Below are 18,880 nucleotides of genomic sequence, written 5' to 3' on the forward strand. Positions count from 1 at the left end.
ACTGAATCAGACCCTCGGTCCATCAAAGTCAGTATTGGCTTCTCAGACTGGCAGCGGCTCTCCAGGGTCTCAAGCTGAGGTTTTTCACACCTATTTGCCTGAACCCTTTTTTGGAGATGCCAGGGATTGAACCTGGGACCTTCTGCTTCCCAAGCAGATGCTCTACCACTGAGCCGCCGTCCCTCCCCCAAAGCCACCGTCCCTCCCTTTTACAGCCCTGTCTTTGAATAGCTCTGTGACCCTAAATTAAAAAGCTGCCTCTTCTTTCCTGCTGCATCCCGTCCAGGGCGCTCACCTCCAGCCTCCGCGCGTCTCTCTTCGCCCACGACCGGCGCTGGAGAGGAGGCGAAGAAGGAGGGCGGTGCCGCTGCCTGTCCCTTCCCCCCTGCGAGGAGGCGGGCTCGGGAGGCGGCTCCCTCCAGCCCCGCCCTGCCCGCCTCTCTCCGGCCTCCCTTTGTGCGCCCTGCCTGGAAAAGAAGCCCTCGCCCGGCCCCGCCTGCCCAGCAGCCCCGGAGGCCGGCAGAACCAGCGCGCCCGCCGCCTTGCGCCCCTGCCCGACCCGGGAAGCCGCCTCCGCCGCCGGCCCCTTGCTCGGATCTCCGCCTTCCTTCCTTCCCTCCCTGCCGCCGCCTCCGTCTCTCCTTCATCGCGCCTCCTTCGGACGGGCCCGGGGGCTGCATCTGCCGCCGGCGGGCATGGCTGAGCTGCGCGTCTGAGAGCTGCTTGCCGGAAGGAGCGCGATGAAGCCTTTCCAGCAGGGGGTGTGCTGCGGGCTCCTCTTCCTCCTGCTGGAGGTAAGCAAGCTGGGAGGGAAACAGGGGCTTGACGTTGGCCGATAGGATGATTTTTTGCCAGATTTCAAGAGCTCGCCGAGGGTGCCAGCCTCCAGGCGGGACCGGGGGATCCCCCGGAATCACAGCTCATCTCCAGGTCACGGAGATCGGCTCCCCTGGAGAAAAAAGGGATGCTTTGGGGGTGGGCTGCATGGCACTGTACCCCACTGAAGTCTCTGTCCTTCCCAAACCCCACCTACCCTTCTTACACCCACCTGGAGGATCTCCTGGAATTATAGCTTATCTTCAGGCCCCTGGAGAAAAAGGGATGCTTCCGGGGTGGACTTTAGGGCATTGTACCCCATTGAAGTCTCTGTCCTCTCCAGACCCCTGCATACTGTCCTCCAGATGGGAATCCCCTGGAATTACAGCTCATTTTGAAGCTACAGAGATCAGTTTCTCTGAGAAAAAGGGATGCTTTGGGGGTGGACTACTGTATGGCGCCGTACCCCGTTGAAGTCTCTGTCCTCCCCATACCCCACCCACCCTTCATGGTGTCCTCCAGGTGGGAACTGGGGAATCCCTGGAATTACAGCTCATCTCCAGGCCCTAGAGATCAGTTCCCCTGGAGAAAAGGGATGCTTTGGGGTGGACTCTAGGGCATTGTACCCCACTGAGGTCCCTGACCTCCCTAGACTCTACCCCCAAACCACCAGGAGTTTCCCAACTTGGAGCTAGCAACCCTCGTTGGCTTTGTGGAATGCAGTGCCATTCTAGGGGTGTCTGCTTGGAAGTAAGTCTTGCTCCGGGGAGGATGCATAGAGTTGCAGCTTGCAAGGTCTGGCTTTCAGGCCGGCGGTGGGGGCATCTCCAAACCATAAGGCTTGCTGAAGAGGGAAACTTGCGTTTGGGCTGGACGTGCAAGAGAATGGGGTGGGTAACCAGTGACTGCTTCAAAGTCTTGTACCTGGAAATCACGCCTCGAGGGGGAAGCATTTGAGCCTGACATGCTGGCTTTCCGCATGTGGGGAATCCTCCTTTTAAACACAGTGCCGTTTGGCTCTAGTTGGTAAGGTCAGGGGTTTGTTCCACTCAGTTCTAGATAATGGCACTGGGGGGAATGGGAGGTCGAAATAATTGAAATAGAGGTCTGGCTTTTGTTTTGGGCTCTTTTTTCTGTCAAACCCCTCCCCTCCAATTCTCTTTCTCCTAAAGAGGGGGAGAAATCCATCTTTCATCAGGTGAGGGTAGAAAGTGGTTGTGGAAGGTGGAGTTTGGGCCTCAAGGGAGAATGTTAAACGGCTCCTGTCTGGGTGCGGTTCATGATTCCAGTCTCAGCAGGTGTTTTTTTTTAAAAGTATGTTTGCTTACACATGATGTATAGTTGGATCCTAAGAACTAGGCCTAAGTGCTTAATGGACCTGAAAGCATTGTTCAGATCTCGGAGTGCTGACTCTCTCAGCTGGGTTGTTCTGCTCAGCTCCCTGAGGGATCAGATTAAAGGCTGAACTCTGCTCCAGAGATGCTAAGTGGATTCTCTCTTTTTCTGTAATTGACAGGGAAGCAGCTTTGCATTTTGTTGGGTTCTGCTTGGCTGGCGTCGTTCTGGTTTCCCTCTTCCTCCCTTCTCCTGGGGCCGTTGGGGATTTTTGTTTGCAGAGAAAGAGCTGTGAGTGCTCTTTGCCGGCTGCAAAGGCAGAGAACGAGAGCTTCCTAGAGTGCTCAGAAACCTAGAGAGAAACCCCACGGGGCGGCAGTTGTAGGAAATGATTTTAAATGGCAGTCTGAGTCTCGCCTCCACTGTAGCATTGTCAAGTATGGTGGAGGTGATGGTGAAAAAGTGGAATCAATCCTGCATCTTTCTTCCTGCCCTGTACTAGGCCCAAGTAGAGTGAGCCGTGGTTGTTCAGGTGGCAAGAAAATGTACTCTTCACATGCTTGGGAAGCCCTCTTGTTCTTTCCAGATCTAACACTGAAAACAGGGTTCTTTCTTTCTTTCTTTCTTTCTTTCTTTCTTTCTTTCTTTCTTTCTTTCTTTCTTTCTTTCTTTCTTTCTTTCTTTCTTTCTTTCTTTCTTTCTTTCTTTCTTTCTTTCTTTCTTTCTTTCTTTCTTCTCTCTCTCTCTCTCTCTCTCTCTCTCTCTTCTTTCTTTCTTTCTTTCTTTCTTTCTTTCTTTCTTTCTTTCTCTCTCTCTCTCTCTCTCTCTCTCTCTCTGTCTCCTTCCCTCCCTTCCTCCTTCCCTTCCTTCCATTTGTGTTTGCTAAGACCAGAGATGAATGAAAAATTTAGAAAACAATGCAGTACAACAGGGCAAGGCAGGATGTATGCAGTGCAAACACTGGATTACAAAAAAATAGGAAAACAAATGACATAAAAACAAACTAAGAATGCCACAGAAATGCAGCCCTAGCCCCTTTGGAAAAACATCTTCCTGAACCATTCTGTCTGTTTGCATTCCGTGGAGCAGTTGCAGTCTGGGAGTGTACCATGGGCGGGGGGAACCAAGTTCAGGCGAAAAGGAAGATCTAAAAATATCCCAGGTTCATGAGGCAGGGTAAGGTTACTAATGCTAGGGAAAGGTGACGGAGGTAGGGAAAGAGGAAGATTCGACATGAGAGGAGTAGTCTCACTCAAGGAAGCCACCGCGGCACTCTGTTTGCAAGACCTGAACAAGGCTGTTAGCAGTAGGTCGTTGATCCCCATAAGTCCCCATAAGTTGGAAGTGATTTGATGGCACGTAACACACACAAGGCTTTTCCGTTTGCCTTGGGAGTCGAAGGGCAGTATGTGATGTGTAACTGCATTTGTTAGATCACAGATTTTTTTTTTTTAAAAAAACGAGTTTTGGAAGGGGTGAGTGGAGAAGAAATTGGGAAGAGCCACACGATTTCCCCTTTCCAAATGAGGTTTCTCACATGGCAAAGTTTCTAGTGCATGGCTGTGAGAAATGGTGCGTGTGTAGGAACTCACATTCTACCACTTTCCAAATGGTTTGTTGGTACGAGGAAAATGACTCTTCGTGCACCTAAGGTGGGCTTAAAAAAGAGAGAGAGAGAGACCCTGCAAGGAGTTGCCAAGGGTAGAAAGTTGGGATAGGAGGGGGTTCTTTGACCCCTTTTTCTTCCTTATGAATCGATTATGGTGGTGTGCTGGTTCAGAAGAAATAAGTGAAGCCATGCTGGATCAGGCCAATGGCCCATCAGTCCAACACTCTGAGTTACACTGTAGCAAAAACAACAACAGGTGCCATCAGGAGGTCCACCAATAGGGCCAGGACACTAGAACCCTTCCCATTGTTGCCCCGCAAGCACCAAGAATACACAACATCACTGCCCCAGAGACAGTGTTCTATCTTCTGTACTTTGTGGCTAATAGCCACTGATGGACCTCTGCTCCAGATGTTTCTCCAGTCCCTTCTTTAAGCTGACCATGGTTTTAGCCACCGCCAGTTCTTGTGGTAGTGAGTTATATGTGTTAATGAGTCTTCGTATGAAGAAGTATGGACTGCCAGCATTCAAAACAGGTTATAGATCTGAGAGCTGGCTCAAAACAAGCTCTGAGCGGCAATCATTCTACTTCCTGGACGCCAGAAATAGAAAGAGGAAGTGGATACGTGTCTTTATTTGACTGTGTGCTTTTGTTGGGAAAGACTGTGATGTGCCCAAGAAAGCAATTTATGCATATGTCCATTGGCTAGTGGCTATGCAGCATTTAAACTTTTTTTTATTGTGTTTAATTGGGTTCTCTGCCTTCTGGGGGTGTTTGTTTGTTTTTTGCCATCTGGTTTTGTAAAGCATTCAGAGTATTCTTTTTCAAAAAGATTAAGTTCTGTTTCATTAGTAGGTGGGTTTTTTTTTTTTTTTTGGTTTTTGGTGTGGAAATAAAATAAACATCCCAGTTAGGCAATACAAAACCATACGTTTTTACTGGACATTCAAAATAGGGTCTACTGTTGAATGCATGAAGCTGCCTACACCAGCGTGGCCCATCAAAGTCACTGTTGTCTACAATGGCTCTCAGGTCAGGTTCCACCACATCACCTCCTACCAGGGGTGGAATTCTAGCAGCAGCTTCTTTGCATATTAGGCCGCACCCCCCTGATGTAGCCAATCCAACCAGAGCTTATAAGGCTCTTTTTTGTAAGTTCTTGGAGGATTGGCTACATCAGGGGTGTGTGGCCTCATATGCAAAGGAGCTCCTGCTAGAATTCCACCCCTGCCTCCTACCTGATCCTTTTAGCTGGAGATACCAGGGACTGAACCTGGGACCTTCTGCATGCCAAGTCCCGCTGAGCTGTAGCTCCTCCACTCCCTTTCTTTTTTAGTACACCAGCTTTGATCTAGCTGGAAAAGGAGAGTTAATTGACCAACGAGAGCTGTCTTGCTACATGGATATGTTAGTTCCAGCCCAGTCCTCTGCAGTATGAGATGCCCCTAAACCTTTTATGCCTGGGGAGAGGGACATGTTTCTGAATAGACATCTGGTTCATAATCTGAAAGTCCCATCTGGTTTGTCATCTGAAAACACTGCTATCTGAGAGCCTCGAGAGCTGCTGTCAATCAAAGTAAACTATCATGGGCTAGGTAGACCAGTGTGACTTGGTTTGTGGTAGCTTTCAAGAGAAGCAGGGCTTTTTTTGCAGCAGGAACACGCAGGAACGCAGTTCCAGCTGGCTCGGTGACAGGGGTGTGTGGCCTAATATGCAAATGAGTTCCTGCTGTATGAAACAATGGTGGCACCAGGGATGTGTGGCCTAATATGATGGACTTTTTCTTTAAAAACCCCTGTGTGAAACAATGGTGATGTCAGGAGGTGTGGCCTAATATGCAAATGCGTTTCCATCTGGATTTCTATTTAGAAAGCCTTGAAGAGAACCCTCCTTCCCTTAACCCCCACTATAGGAAAACTCTAAGGCTGCATTTGGTTCATGAGCTGCTGTTGAACCACTGTTTTTGCTGCTAGAAAGAGGAAATTGGAAAGAGGAAACTGGATGGCAGAGAAAAGTCACAGAGTGGTAGAAAGCTCCATGGCTCTGGTCTTTGCTCCTCTCTTCTCTGCAGTGTCCCTCCTGATGCGTTTCCTGTCCACAGTTCTCCTGGTTTGCTGCCTCGAAGCCTGTGAGATCGTAGCTTGGACTTCCCATTGTCATGAGGCTCTGACATTGCATGACCTTCCATCTCATGCTTCTGCTCAGTGGCACCCACTGCCGGAAAGGCTGAAGATTTCTGCTTTAGAATGATGTTTTGGTGATTGTTTCATCTTCATTTCAGTCTGGAGGGACTGGGCGATCAGTCCCTCCAGCAGCACCCAGATGTTGGATGCCATGTTTGGGGAATGATCGCTAACCGGGGTGGCCAAACTTCCTTAATGTAAGAGCCACATAGAATAAACGTCAGATGTTTGAGCACTGCAAGACATGGAAGTCAGATGTTTGAGAAAAGGAAGGATGGAAAATGGAGGGAGGGAGAGGTGTAAAGAAAGCAACTTTAAATGCATTCTCCAAGCTGCTGGCTGGCTTGACTTGGAGAAGTGATTTAAAGAGACAGATGCCTTCTCCAAGCCAGCTGTTGGGACGGTAGGGCCTTGGGGAGCCGCACAATATGTGTAAAAGAGCCACATGTGCCTCCTGAGCCACAGTTTGGCCACCCCGATCGCTAACATCCTGTGGCCAGTGTAGATTGCTAGGCTGAGGGTCTTTGGATGGTACTGCTAGCGTGACTCGTTTCTTGTGTATGTCCAGGGGGAGACTGGAAGTAAGATGCAGCCAGCGGGGGATCCTGGTCCATGTGGTATCTGGTATCTGTACACGTTGCTTTTCCCATTCATGTGCTTAGCCACGGGAAAGAATTTAAGGATGCGCTCTAGTGGCAGAAGCTGCCACGTGAGGTCTGATCATTCTGTTGTTTGTCAGATGATCTAGAGGGTGAAGTGCTGCGTCCTGCGATGTATAGTTTATGGAAATTACAGATGATTTGTGCTTCCCCATAAAACGTTTCTGTCATATCCTCAAGGATCCTCGTCCTTCTGGCTTTCAGTTCCCTGAAAAATAGAACGGAGACAACGCATGCGCAGGCTCTGCAAGCATTTGCTTTCGCTCACTTGTAGAGATTCCCTGAAGTCCACGAGGAACTCAATAATGGTCAATCTCTTTCTCTCTCCCCCCTCCCTCCCTCCCTCTTGCTCTTTCTTTATTAAAGTTACAGCTGCAGCTTGCAGTGATAATTAATTATGTTTGCAGTGAACAATCCATTGATTCAGGAGAAACCCTGTAGTATATCCAGTAGGTTCTATTGGGAGGGTTTCCAGGAGGCGTTTCATCCACATGTTAGTCTTATTTTGACCAGCTGCATGGGGCTTCCTTTGATCCAGAGGAACCTTTGCAGACAAGCAAAAGGGTACTGCATCTCTGAGGTTATCGGTGGCAGGGCTTCTAGGGAGACTTCAGCATCCTTTTAGAAATGTCTTCTTGCACTTTTAGCCCGGAACCCGAGCAATCATTTCCCTCCCCCCCCACCAAGACATGTTCCTCAAAAGCTCTAGGTTGCATGGAACATGATCCAAGAGGGGAGGGGTCTTATGAGGAGCCTCCTTCATGTACAGATGATGGTCCCTGGACACAGTTTAGCCAGAGCTGTACGGGGTTAATTCCATGGGGAGTTAATTGCTGTCTTAAATATCTTCTATCTAATCCAGTTGGACAAGCATGCTCCTTTTTTGCTTCCTGCTTGTAGAGATTCCCTGAAGTCCACGAGGAACTCAATAATGGTCAATCTCTCTCTCTCTCCCCCCTCCCTCCCTCCCTCCCTCCCTCCCTCCCTCTTGCTCTTTCTTTATTAAAGTTACAGCTGCAGCTTGCAGTGATAATTAATTATGTTTGCAGTGAACAATCCATTGATTCAGGAGAAACCCTGTAGTATATCCAGTAGGTTCTATTGGGAGGGTTTCCAGGAGGCGTTTCATCCACATGTTAGTCTTATTTTGACCAGCTGCATGGGGCTTCCTTTGATCCAGAGGAACCTTTGCAGACAAGCAAAAGGGTACTGCATCTCTGAGGTTATCGGTGGCAGGGCTTCTAGGGAGACTTCAGCATCCTTTTAGAAATGTCTTCTTGCACTTTTAGCCCGGAACCCGAGCAATCATTTCCCTCCCCCCCCCCCCAAGACATGTTCCTCAAAAGCTCTAGGTTGCATGGAACATGATCCAAGAGGGGAGGGGTCTTATGAGGAGCCTCCTTCATGTACAGATGATGGTCCCTGGACACAGTTTAGCCAGAGCTGTACGGGGTTAATTCCATGGGGAGTTAATTGCTGTCTTAAATATCTTCTATCTAATCCAGTTGGACAAGCATGCTCCTTTTTTGCTTCCTGCTTTGGCGCAGTGTGTTAAAGCTGCAGTACTGCAATCCTAAGCTCTGCTCACGACCTGAGTTTGATCCCCACTGGAAGCTGGGTTTTCAGGTAGCCAGCTCGAGGTTGACTCAGCCTTCCATCCTTCTGGGGTCGGTAAAATGAGTATCCAGCTTGCTGGGGGAAAAGCGTAGATGACTGGGGAAGGCAATGGCAAACCACTCTGTGAAAAGTCTGTGAAAACGTTGTGAAAGCAACGTCACCCCAGAGTCGAAAATGACTGGTGCTTGCACAGGGGATCTTTCCTTTTCCTTTTCCTTGGGGGCCCAGCCACCGAAAGTCAGTCTCTTTCCTGGCTGCATAACCCTGCTGCTTTTAGGGGGAGCTATTTGTGAGTTTCCTGCATTGTGCAGGGGGTTGGACTAGATGACCCCGGAGGTCCTTCCAACTCTATGATTCTATGATTCACCAGGGCAACAACTCCCAAATTGACCACTCCTGAATAGTGGCCTTCGGTTAATGGATTAAAGGTTAAAACGGATAAAAGGAAGTACTTCTTCACCCAAAGGGTGATTAACATGTGGAATTCACTGCCACAGGAGGTGGTGGCGGCCACAAGTATAGCCACCTTCAAGAAGGGTTTAGATAAATATATGGAGCACAGGTCCATCAGTGGCTATTAGCCACAGTGTATGTGTGTATATAAAATGTTTTGCCACTGTGTGACACAGAGTGTTGGACTTGATGGGCCGTTGGCCTGATCCAACATGGCTTCTCTTATGTTCTTATGGATTGAGACCTTCAGGCCTGGGGCCACAGAGTCTACCTGCTGGATCACAAGCCCCTCAAAAGGTGCTGCCACCATATTTATTCTGAGGACCCTGAGTGTATGAGAACCCCTTTAAAATGCTATACTTCCCCTCTCCAAAGTAATCCTGGAGATTACTGTAACTCATGGACAAATGTAAGACAGCAGCCTTTTTATTTATTTTGAAAATGGCAGACGTGGAAGTGGGGAGCTTGCGTTTGAGTAAATACCAGGGCATTTTTTTGTAGCAGGAACTCCTTTGCGTATTAGGCCACACACTCCTGATGAAGCCAATCCTCCAAGAGCTTCAGGCCTCTTCGTACAGGGCCTACTGTAAGCTCCAGGAGGACTGGCTACATCAGGGGTGTGTGGCCTAATATGCAAAGGAGTTCCTGCTACAAAAAAAAGCCTCCCATTCCCTTTTGGAAGTCCTGCTGTTAAGTGGTGCTATGTGCCTGACTTTTGGCAGGCAGACTCCTGCCGAAGCACCCCCATTCGTTTCTGGTGCTCAGATAAGTGGAGGGAGAAAATGGATGGTATGGAGGACAGCACTGGCATAGCATCAGGCTAAAACCTGGAAGTGACATCACCAGCACTCTAGGATTTTGCCAGTCTCTATGGTTGCATAGAGACTGGCGAAATCCTCGAGCATTGATTACAGCACTTCCAGGTTTTAGCCAGAAATGATGTCAGTGCACCAACAACATCTCTTTCCCAAACTCTCCCAGGAGTTCCAGGCACGTGTCTGGAAACTCTGCCATCACCCACGGAAACTCAACCACTGCTATCAGTGGGTGTCTGTAGGGAACGGGGGGGTCTCACACCACCCGTCTGTCTTTGTATGCGTGCTGAGAGGAGGCAGCAAGAGGTGCATCTCTGTTGTTGCAGGAGCCACTCTCTGTTAAAACTGTGGCAATCTATCTTTTGTTTCATTGTTTGGGTTGTTTTTCTGAGCCAGGGAGAAGTGGTGGAGAGGACGGCATCTGTTTGCCTTAAATCTTCTGAGTCACGGCTCTGGAGATGCCGAAGACCTTTGGGTATTTGCAGCATATCAAGTAGAACCCAGGTATAAATGCTTATTCACTCTCTTGATGAGCCCCTGGGGGAATTCCTTTGCTGGAAATTAGGTGCATTGCCAGTGGGGTGTGTGCAGAGGAGAAGGTCACTGAAACAAATCAGCAGGATGGATGCTTGTGGCTACCATGCACCTTCCCGGATCAGCCGGATCACTGTCCCTTGGAGTTCTGAAAAGAGCAACATTCACCTTATGAAGTGCCGTAAAGTCACAGGGAGCCCCTCATCCTGAATTGCTCGCAGAGCCTGACAGTGACGGATATTGTCAAAATCCACTGCAAGTGCTCCAATGCAATATTAATGCAGCAGTTGTAATGCCGAGCTGCTGAGTTCCGCAGGAACGCTAATGGGACTGGATGAAAAAAACTGGTGGAGAGGGGCCAAGAAAAGTAGAACAAAGAGGAGAAGGGCTTCCTGGTTCCGGGGAACTGGCTTAGGAGACAGCTTCTGCCAGGCCTAGGGTTGTCAATCCCCAGGTGGGGGCAGGGGATCCCCCGGTTTGGAGGCCCTCCCCCCCGCTTCAGGGTCATCAGAAGCAGGGGGACAACATGGCTTCTCTTATGTTCTTATTTGTGGGCATTCAATGAAATTGCTGAGCAGTCAGGAGGGGAGGGAAATGTCTGCTGGCATTCCACTATTCCCAATAGAGACTTATCCCAATAGGAAATAATGGAAAATTGATCCGCGGGTATCTGGGGCTCTGGGGGGCCCGTGGTTTGAGGCACCATATTTTCAGCATGGCTTCCAGCGACTCTCCCCAAAATACCCCCCAAGTTTCAAAAAGATTGGACCAGGGGGTCCAATTCTATGAGCCCCCAAAGAAGGTGTCCCTATCCATTATTTCCAGTGGAGGGAAGGCATTTAAAAGGTGTGCGGTCCCTTTCAATGTGACGGCTAGAACTCCTTTTGGAGTTCAGTGATGCTTGTTGCAGCCTTGCTCCTGGCTCTGCCCCCAATGTCTCCTGGCTCCACCCCCAAAGTCCCCAGATATTTCTTGAATTTGACTTGGCAACCCTAGTCAGGCCTCTGTTTCAGGCAGGGGCTGGTGGCTTCCGGGAAGAGCGTGGTGCTTGCAGAGGGATGCCTCTGGCCGATGGGAAGAACCGCTGCTTGAATCCAAAGGGAGAAAGGGCCTGTATCTAGCAGGGCTAACTCTTTGGAGGCGGGCAGACAGAAATCGATCGTGTGCTGTCCCTCTGCTCTGGAGAGGCAGTGGGTGAGGTTACATGAGGGATTTGGCCCGACCGAGCCACGCCTCCCCTCCAGATTTAACGTGCACAATCACAGAGGCAGTTTGGTGTAGTGGTGAAGTGTGCGGACTCTTATCTGGGAGAACTGGGTTTGATTCTCCACTCCTCCGCTTGCACCTGCTTGGAATGGCCTTGGGTCAGCCATAGCTCTCGCCAGAGTTGTCCTTGAAAGGGCAGCTGCTGTGAGAGCCCTCTCAACCCCACTCACCTCACAGGGTGTCTGTTGTGGGGGGAGAAGATATAGGAGATTGTAAGCGGCTCTGAGTCTCTGATTCAGAGAGAAGGGCGGGGTATAAATCTGCAGTCTGCAGTCTTCTTCTTCTTCACATGCACGCATCTGCCCCTGAGTCCTGCCTGCACTTAACTTGTTTTAGGATGGCCTGGGACTGGATTAAAGAGCTACCGGGAACTTCTCAGTAGCAAATCTCAAAAACACATGCAGGGTGCATTTCCTGGCTGTCTGAACGGCCAGGGCGCATGATGCACCTGCCTTGCACCCGCAGGAGCAGGTCGAATGCTTCTCTTGCACGTACGCGGCCCGTGCCTCTCCCGGCAGCAGGGCGGGGACTGTATGATCGCGGCGGCGTGCATCAAAGAGCTCCGTTTTTTTTCAAAGCCAGGATACTGCCATGCCGAATTCCTAGTGTGATCCCATCCAGCGTGTGAGCGTGCTGCCTGCCTCCTCTGGCCCCGTGGAGGTTTGTCTCAGGCCTGGGAATGAATATAATTTAATTTAATTTTTGGATTTATATCCCTCCCTATCCCGCAAGCGGGCTCAGGTTGGCTTACAACGGTAAAACAACAGAGTTAAAATAATATGAAAACAGACATTACAAAACAGGAGCAGCGCAGTAAGCGATCTTACAGACATAGTCAGCAAAACCACCCAGCACCATGTGGCTGATGGCTAACAGCATAACATAATGCCATAATGGTGAAATGCTGGGGGAACTGATGACTTTCAAAGGAGGCCTGCTGGATTAATTAAAAGCCTGGCGGAAGAGCTCCGTCTTACAGGCCCTGCGAAACTTTGATAAGTCCTGCGGGGTCCGGATCTTCAGCGGGAGCTCGTTTCACCAGGTAGGGGCCCAGACCAAAAAGGCCCTGGCCCTCCTTGAAGTCAGCTGGGCATCCTTAGGACCAGGGACTATGAGAAGATGTTGAGCAGCAAGCCTCCCCTGAAGCCTGTGAGAGAACCAGCACTGAGTATATATGCTTAAAGTCAGGGCTGGCCCTAGGCTGTCTGGCACCCTAAGCCAGCCTGCACTGGAGAGCCGGTTTGGTGTAGTGGTTAAGTGTGCAGACTCTCATCTGGGATAACTGGGTTTGATTCCCCACTCCTCCACTTGCAGCTGCTGGGATGGCCCTGGATTAGCCATAGCTATTGCAAGAGTTGTGCTTGAAAGGGCAGCTGCTGTGAGAACCCTCTCATCCCCACCCACCTCACAGGGTGTCTGTTGTGGGGGGAAGATATAGAAGATTGTAAGCCGCTCTGAGTCTCTGATTCAGAGAGAAGGGCGAAGTATAAATCTGCAGTCTTCTTTGTCTAATGTCACTGAGTCAGCGGGGGGGGGGGCGGTGTTACCCAATTTGGTACCCCCAGAAGGCCGATGCCCTAGCCGATCACCTAGTTTGCCTAGTGGAAGGGCCGGCCTTGTTTAAAGGAAGTTTCAGAGGCTGGTTATGCTGCTCTGCAGGAGAACTGTTATAATTAGAGTCCTGTAACACCTCTCAGTCCAACAAGGGAGCGAGTCCCTTTAAACATACACCTCCACTTTCCCCCCCCCGTGTGGACCCAGAGTGGCTTGCATCATTCTCCTTTTTTATCCTCACAACAACCCTGTAAGGCAGGTTAGGCTGAGCGTGTGCACCTGGCCCCATGCCCGTCCCAGTTAGCTTCTGTGGCAGAGCGGGGGGAACTCAGTTTCTCAGATCCTAGTCCTGCACTTAAGCATGGCACCACACTGGCTGTCTTTTTTTTTAGTAACGCGAAGGATAATGTTTGGTGTTTAGATATGTACATGTATAACATCATAGAAAGATTTTAAAAGACAGGCACCCAAGATGAAATGTAAAGGGAAAGGGCCAGACAGTTGACTGAAGTGGCAGTTGGCTTTCTGGAACACGTTATACCAATCGGGTTGTTTTAGCCAAGATTACGCCAGAGATCTAAAACGTGGCAGGAAGCCTGATGCCATTGTGGCATGCTGTTTGAATTACTGGGAAGAGAAGAGGAGGAAGCGTTCTGCTGCTGTTTCCCATGAAAGCACCGCTGGTCTTGGAGCCTCTCATCTTGGAGTGCCTGAAAATCGAGCCCTCTCCCATTGCTCTTTGCTCCCCAAAGCGCTGAGTAATTACGCAGAACTGAAGGACCAAAGAACAAAGTAGGAGTCAAGTGGCACCTTTAAGACCAGCAGAGTTTTATTCAGACTGTAAACTTTCGTGTGTTTTAAGCACACTTCATCAGACGAGGAATCAGCTACAGTGAGCAGAGCTACATATAGCTGGTAGGCAGTGGTTTAGAATGCAAACTGGTACAAATTTAAGTTCCAGTGACCGAATAGTAAAATTAACAAACTGAGCAAACCTTTGATCTGAGTAACGTGAGCATGAGAAACCAATAAAACAGTAGCATGTCTGTTAATCACCCTATTGTTATAAGCCTGGGCCAAAATGAGGACATTTCTTTATCAGAAGTTTTTCCCATCCAGCTAATTTAACTTTTAACATGTTAAAAAGGTTATGCTTTTGGCAGAATGCCTCCGTCCCTCCTGGAGAAGAGACGTGAAGGGGCCAGTGGTCCTTACCTGCTAATTAATTAAGCTTTGCAGTTGTTTAGCCTTCGCATCAAGGATCCTGATCTGTGTCAAGAGGAAGACAATTTTACGCTGAATTCTGACTGGCAAACGATGAATAGGAAAATATAGGAATATTTCCCACCAGACCTGTTATGCCAGAAATATTTCCAAGAAACACAAATGGAGTGACGTTTCTCTGTGTGTGTGTGTTTGTGTTGTTGCTGTGCTATACCTTGTGTAGACTTAGATGGGATTTTGTCTTGGGGGAGTGAAATCCGATCGCTTTGGCTGCCTGGGGGATTGCTTATCTTGCTTGTGCGTTTTATCTGCAAACGCGTTATTACACACAGGTAAGCCAGGTGAGAAGGCGTTTGGGCTGATTTTGATAGTCGTCAAAGCTTTTTCTTGAGTTTTCTCTGCATTCCTGCAGTTTTGCGGAAATCTCTCTGCATGCAGCTACAAGGGAGGGAGTTGGAGCAGTAAGCTTTGAATTGTGCAGCGGGACATCCGCCTGAAATGGAATAATCTCCAGGGGGAGTTGTTCGTACCTTATGTTCTCATCGTCTTCCCCCCTCTGGATTCTAATTTCGAATGTTGTGTGCTTGGAAACAAAAAAAAAGAAACTGATAACAGGAAAGTGTGGCTGTTGGAATTGTTTAATGTATGTGGTGCAGCTGTGGGGTAAAAAAAATCCACGTATGGCTGTCCAATATATTTTTGGCCCATCCTTCCCCTAAAGAACTTTGGGGAGCTGTGATGGATATTCCGAGGGAGGGGGGGGCTTGCCTTCACCTCACACAGAATTTCCCCCTCAGAATTTCAATTTCTCACCTACCCCACTGTAGTGAAGTTCCCAGCAGAAATTAAAAAGAATATGAGCTGGGGTTGAGGGGACAGGATTGGGGTGGATATTCAAGCAATATCTGGGGACTTTGGGGGTGGAGCCAGGAGCAAGGGTGTGACAAACATAATTGAACTCCAAAGGGAGTTCTGGCCATCACATTTAAAGGGACCGCACACCTTTTAAACGCCTTCCCTATATTAAAAAGATAGGGGCATCTTCTTTTGGGGCTCATAGAATTGGACCCTGTGGTCCAATCTTTTTGAAACACGGTGAGTGTTTTGAGGAGAGGCACCGGATGCTATGCTGCAAATTTGGTGTCTCTGTCTCAAAAAACCGCCCCCACAGAGCCCCAGATACCCACAGATCAATTCATCATTATAGGTTTATAGGAATTGGCCTCCAGAGCCCCAGATACCCACAGATCAATTCTCCATTATAGGTTTATAGGAATCAGCCTCCATAGGGAATAATGGAATGCCCAGCGGACATCTCTCCCTCCTGCTTTCAAATGACCCTGCTGCGGGGGGAGGGTCTCCAAACTGAAGGGTTGTGCTTGCCTGGCAAATCAGAATCAAACTGCAGTTTGCTGGTTCATATGTAATGAGAAATTACGGTTTACATCTAAGCAGGAAGGGTGGGAGCATGTGAGTGAGGCTGTGGGGCACTCAGGGCTTATTTATGTAGCATCAGGGGTCATTTCGTAGCAGGAGCATATTAGGCCACACACCCTGATGTAGCCCTCCAAGAGCTTGCAAAAAAGAGCCCTGTAAGCTTTTGGAAGATTGGCTACGCTAGAGATATGGGGCTTAATATGCACAGGAGCTCCTGCTACGAAATGACCCCTTTGTAGCATCAAACCATATTTTAGCATTATGTTGGAGCTGTGCCATTGTCTTGGGGCAAAATTCAGGAAAGCTGGCCTTTCTGCGGGACCTTCCCTGACTTTCAATAATGTTTCTGTCAGGCACTTTCACGCATCTGTATTACCCGGTTTGCATGGTTACCTGCATCAAGCAAAGTTAGCCACCCAGTGACCGAGCTGGGAATTCTTTGTAAGCATGAAGAGAGCTGAATTGTTGTTTTTTTAAAAAATATTTATATTTTTAAAATATATTTGTATTTTAAAGCATAGTTATATATATTTAAAATGTATTTATATTTTAAAAATAAATTTATATTTAAACACCTATTTAAAATATAATTAACTGAGAGCCCAGTTTGGTGTAGTGTTTAAGAGCAACAGACTCTAATCTGCAGAACTGGGTTTGGTTCCCCACTCCTCCTCCACATGCAGCCGGCTGAGTGACCTTGGGTGTGTCACAGTTCTCAAAAGACCTGTTCTCTCAAGAGAAGTTCTCTCAGAGCTCTCTCTCAGCCCCACTTTCCTCACAGGGTGTCTGTTGTGGAGAGAGGAAGGGAAGGAGATTGTAAGATGCTCTGGGACTCTGAGTGAAGAGTGGGGTATAAATCCAATCTCCTCCTCTTCCTCCTCAAAAGCCATTACTCTTGGAGGAAGTATGGTTGAGGTTTGTTCTCGGTTAGATGGTACATCTACATCTTGGATGGATCGCGACAGATTCTAAGTGGGGACATGCATGATTCTCCATTCCCTGCCCACTAAGATGAGATGCTGGGGAGAAGATTTCTAGTCTAGCTGAAGACAGGCTAGTTTTGTGTATGTGAAATTGGTGGCGGAAGTGTTATGTGGAAGAGCATTCAGTGGAGGAGCATCAGCTTCAGTCCATGGCATCTCCAGTTGAAAGGATCAGATAATGGGAGACGTGTGGAATCTCTGCTTGGGACACTAGAGAGCACCTGCCAGCCAGAGTAGACAATACTGACCTTGATGGATCAATGGTCTGGCTCACTTCAAGGCAGCTTCATGCGTTCATGTGAGTCCTCCCCTACCATTTGAAGAAGATTAAGCTCAGACTTGGGTTTATCTTCTCAATGACAACTACACTAGTGTCCAAGTAGAAGTAGGTGTATCCCACAATACTTCCCATAATAATGCAGTAGCAAAATGCAGGTGAAGGTTCCCCCCCGGACCTCTTTGAAGGTTAGACTTCCCCTTCTGCTTCTTGTTCTTTAACCCAGAAACAAGTCTGTGTATCTTGTGAGCCTTCAAATGTTGGAGTCCACCAGACATCTCATGGCAATTTTGCTCAATCTATTCTTTGCCTGCCAAAATTTGGGGATTTATCCAACACCGGACCATAATATATATGGCTGGTGGTTTTTGTTTGGGCCAGTGGGCCACAGTTGGGTGGACCTGCTATGAAGCCACAGGTAGCTGACATAGGTGGTGTCAGGGCTTTTTTTGTAGCAGGAATTCTTTGCATATTAGGCCACACACCCCTGATGTAGCCAATTCTCTAAGAGCTTACAGGGCTCTCATACAGGGCTTACGGTAAGCTCCAGGAAGATTGGCTACATCAGGGGTATGTGGCCTAATATGCAAAGGAATTCCTGCTACAAAAAAAGCCCTGGGTGGTGTCAATATCTATGGCATTTTTATGCCTTCCTTGAACACCCTCAGTGCAACAGAGACAATTCTCCGCTCCTGTTGTTCTCACAACAATCCTGCAAAGACGACTGTAGATTTATACTCCACCCTTCTCTCTGAATCAGAGTCTTAAAGTGGCTTACATTCTTCTTTATCTGGAGAGCCAGTTTGGTGTAGTGGTTAAGTGTGCGGACTCTTATCTGGGAGAACCGGGTTTGATTCCCGGGTTTGATTCCCCACTCCTCTACTTGCACCTGCTGGAATGGCCTTGGGTCAGCCACAGCTCTGGCAGAGGTTGTCCTTGAAAGGGCAGCTGCTGTGAGAGCCCTCTCCAGCCCCACCCACCTCACAGGGTGTCTGTTGTGGGGGAGGAAGGTAAAGGAGATTGTGAGCCGCTCTGAGACTCTTCGGAGTGGAGGGCGGGATAGAAATCCAATATCTTCTTCTTCTTCCCTCACAACAGACACGCTGTGAGGTGCCCTTTCTAGGATAGCCCTGTGAAAGCTGTGGCTGACCCAAGGCCATTCCAGCAGCTGCAAGTGGAGGAGTGGGGAATCAAACCCGGTTCTCCCAGATAAAAGTCCACACACTTGACCACTATGCCAAACTTTGACTCTAGGTCACGTTGACTGTGAGTGGCCCAAAGTCACTGAAAAATTTCTGTGCTGGAATAGGAATATGAACCTGGACTTCCCTAGTTCTAGTCCTCTCTAACCACTGCACCATACTGGCTTTCTGTGCCAGTATGGAAAATCGTTCATAACTGCACTGCTACAGTCCTTATCCACATGCCCCCATGTTTGCTTAGAATTGTTTTAATAAGTGGTATAGCAGGTGCGTAGCCCGAAGAATAATATGAAAGACAGGATTGAAAAGTGGCACATGTATTTTAGATCTGAAATAGCTGTGGGCTGGAATAACAGGAGTCCGGGGATTCAGAGATTCTGGCACATAAATCTTTTCCACACAGTGACTGCGGGAGTGAGGAGGAAGTTTACCATGTGACTTTGGCTTGCATGCTTTTCTTATCGATGGCTGTTGTTTTTGGACTCCGTTTTTCTATACTCCTTTCTTTTCACGGATTGCTTGCGCAAAGTCCAACAATATACAATATATTGTTCCGTTCTGGAGCTTCTGTGAAGAGCTATTAAGTTATTACAGGGGCACGGAATGTTCCTGTTAGAAATAATTTAGATCTAGCCCTGTCTTGGATAGCCCAAGAAGGCCCAGTCTCACCAGTACTTGGATGGGAGACCTCCATGGAATACCAGAGCCAGGTGGCCAGGGCAGGCATCATTCAGACGTCTCCCTAAATATCCTCCAGGCCCTCAGCAGGGCTCAGAGGTAGCCATGACTTCCAGGTTCTCTCTCTCTCTCATATATGCACACACAGGGCTTTTTTTTTTTTTGAGCAGGAACACACAGGAACACAGTTCCGGCTGGCTTGGTGCCAGGGGGTGTGGCCTAATATGCAAATGAGG

At 48.6% G+C, this 18,880-nt stretch overlaps 1 protein-coding gene across 1 annotated transcript in view; it reads left to right on the forward strand.

Annotated features, from left to right (window-relative positions):
- The first annotated feature begins 745 nt into the window (after positions 1 to 745).
- The window catches only part of VOPP1 (VOPP1 WW domain binding protein), a 77,901-nt gene continuing 59,766 nt past the window's right edge, over positions 746 to 18,880 (forward strand). Inside the window, exon 1 of the mRNA XM_060247692.1 lies at positions 746 to 794. The gene's annotated coding sequence lies outside the window, so the exon portion shown is untranslated. The remainder of the gene's footprint in view (positions 795 to 18,880) is intronic.

The sequence above is a fragment of the Heteronotia binoei genome, chromosome 10, assembly GCF_032191835.1.
Source record: "Heteronotia binoei isolate CCM8104 ecotype False Entrance Well chromosome 10, APGP_CSIRO_Hbin_v1, whole genome shotgun sequence".
Classification (NCBI taxonomy): Eukaryota; Metazoa; Chordata; class Lepidosauria; order Squamata; family Gekkonidae; genus Heteronotia; species Heteronotia binoei.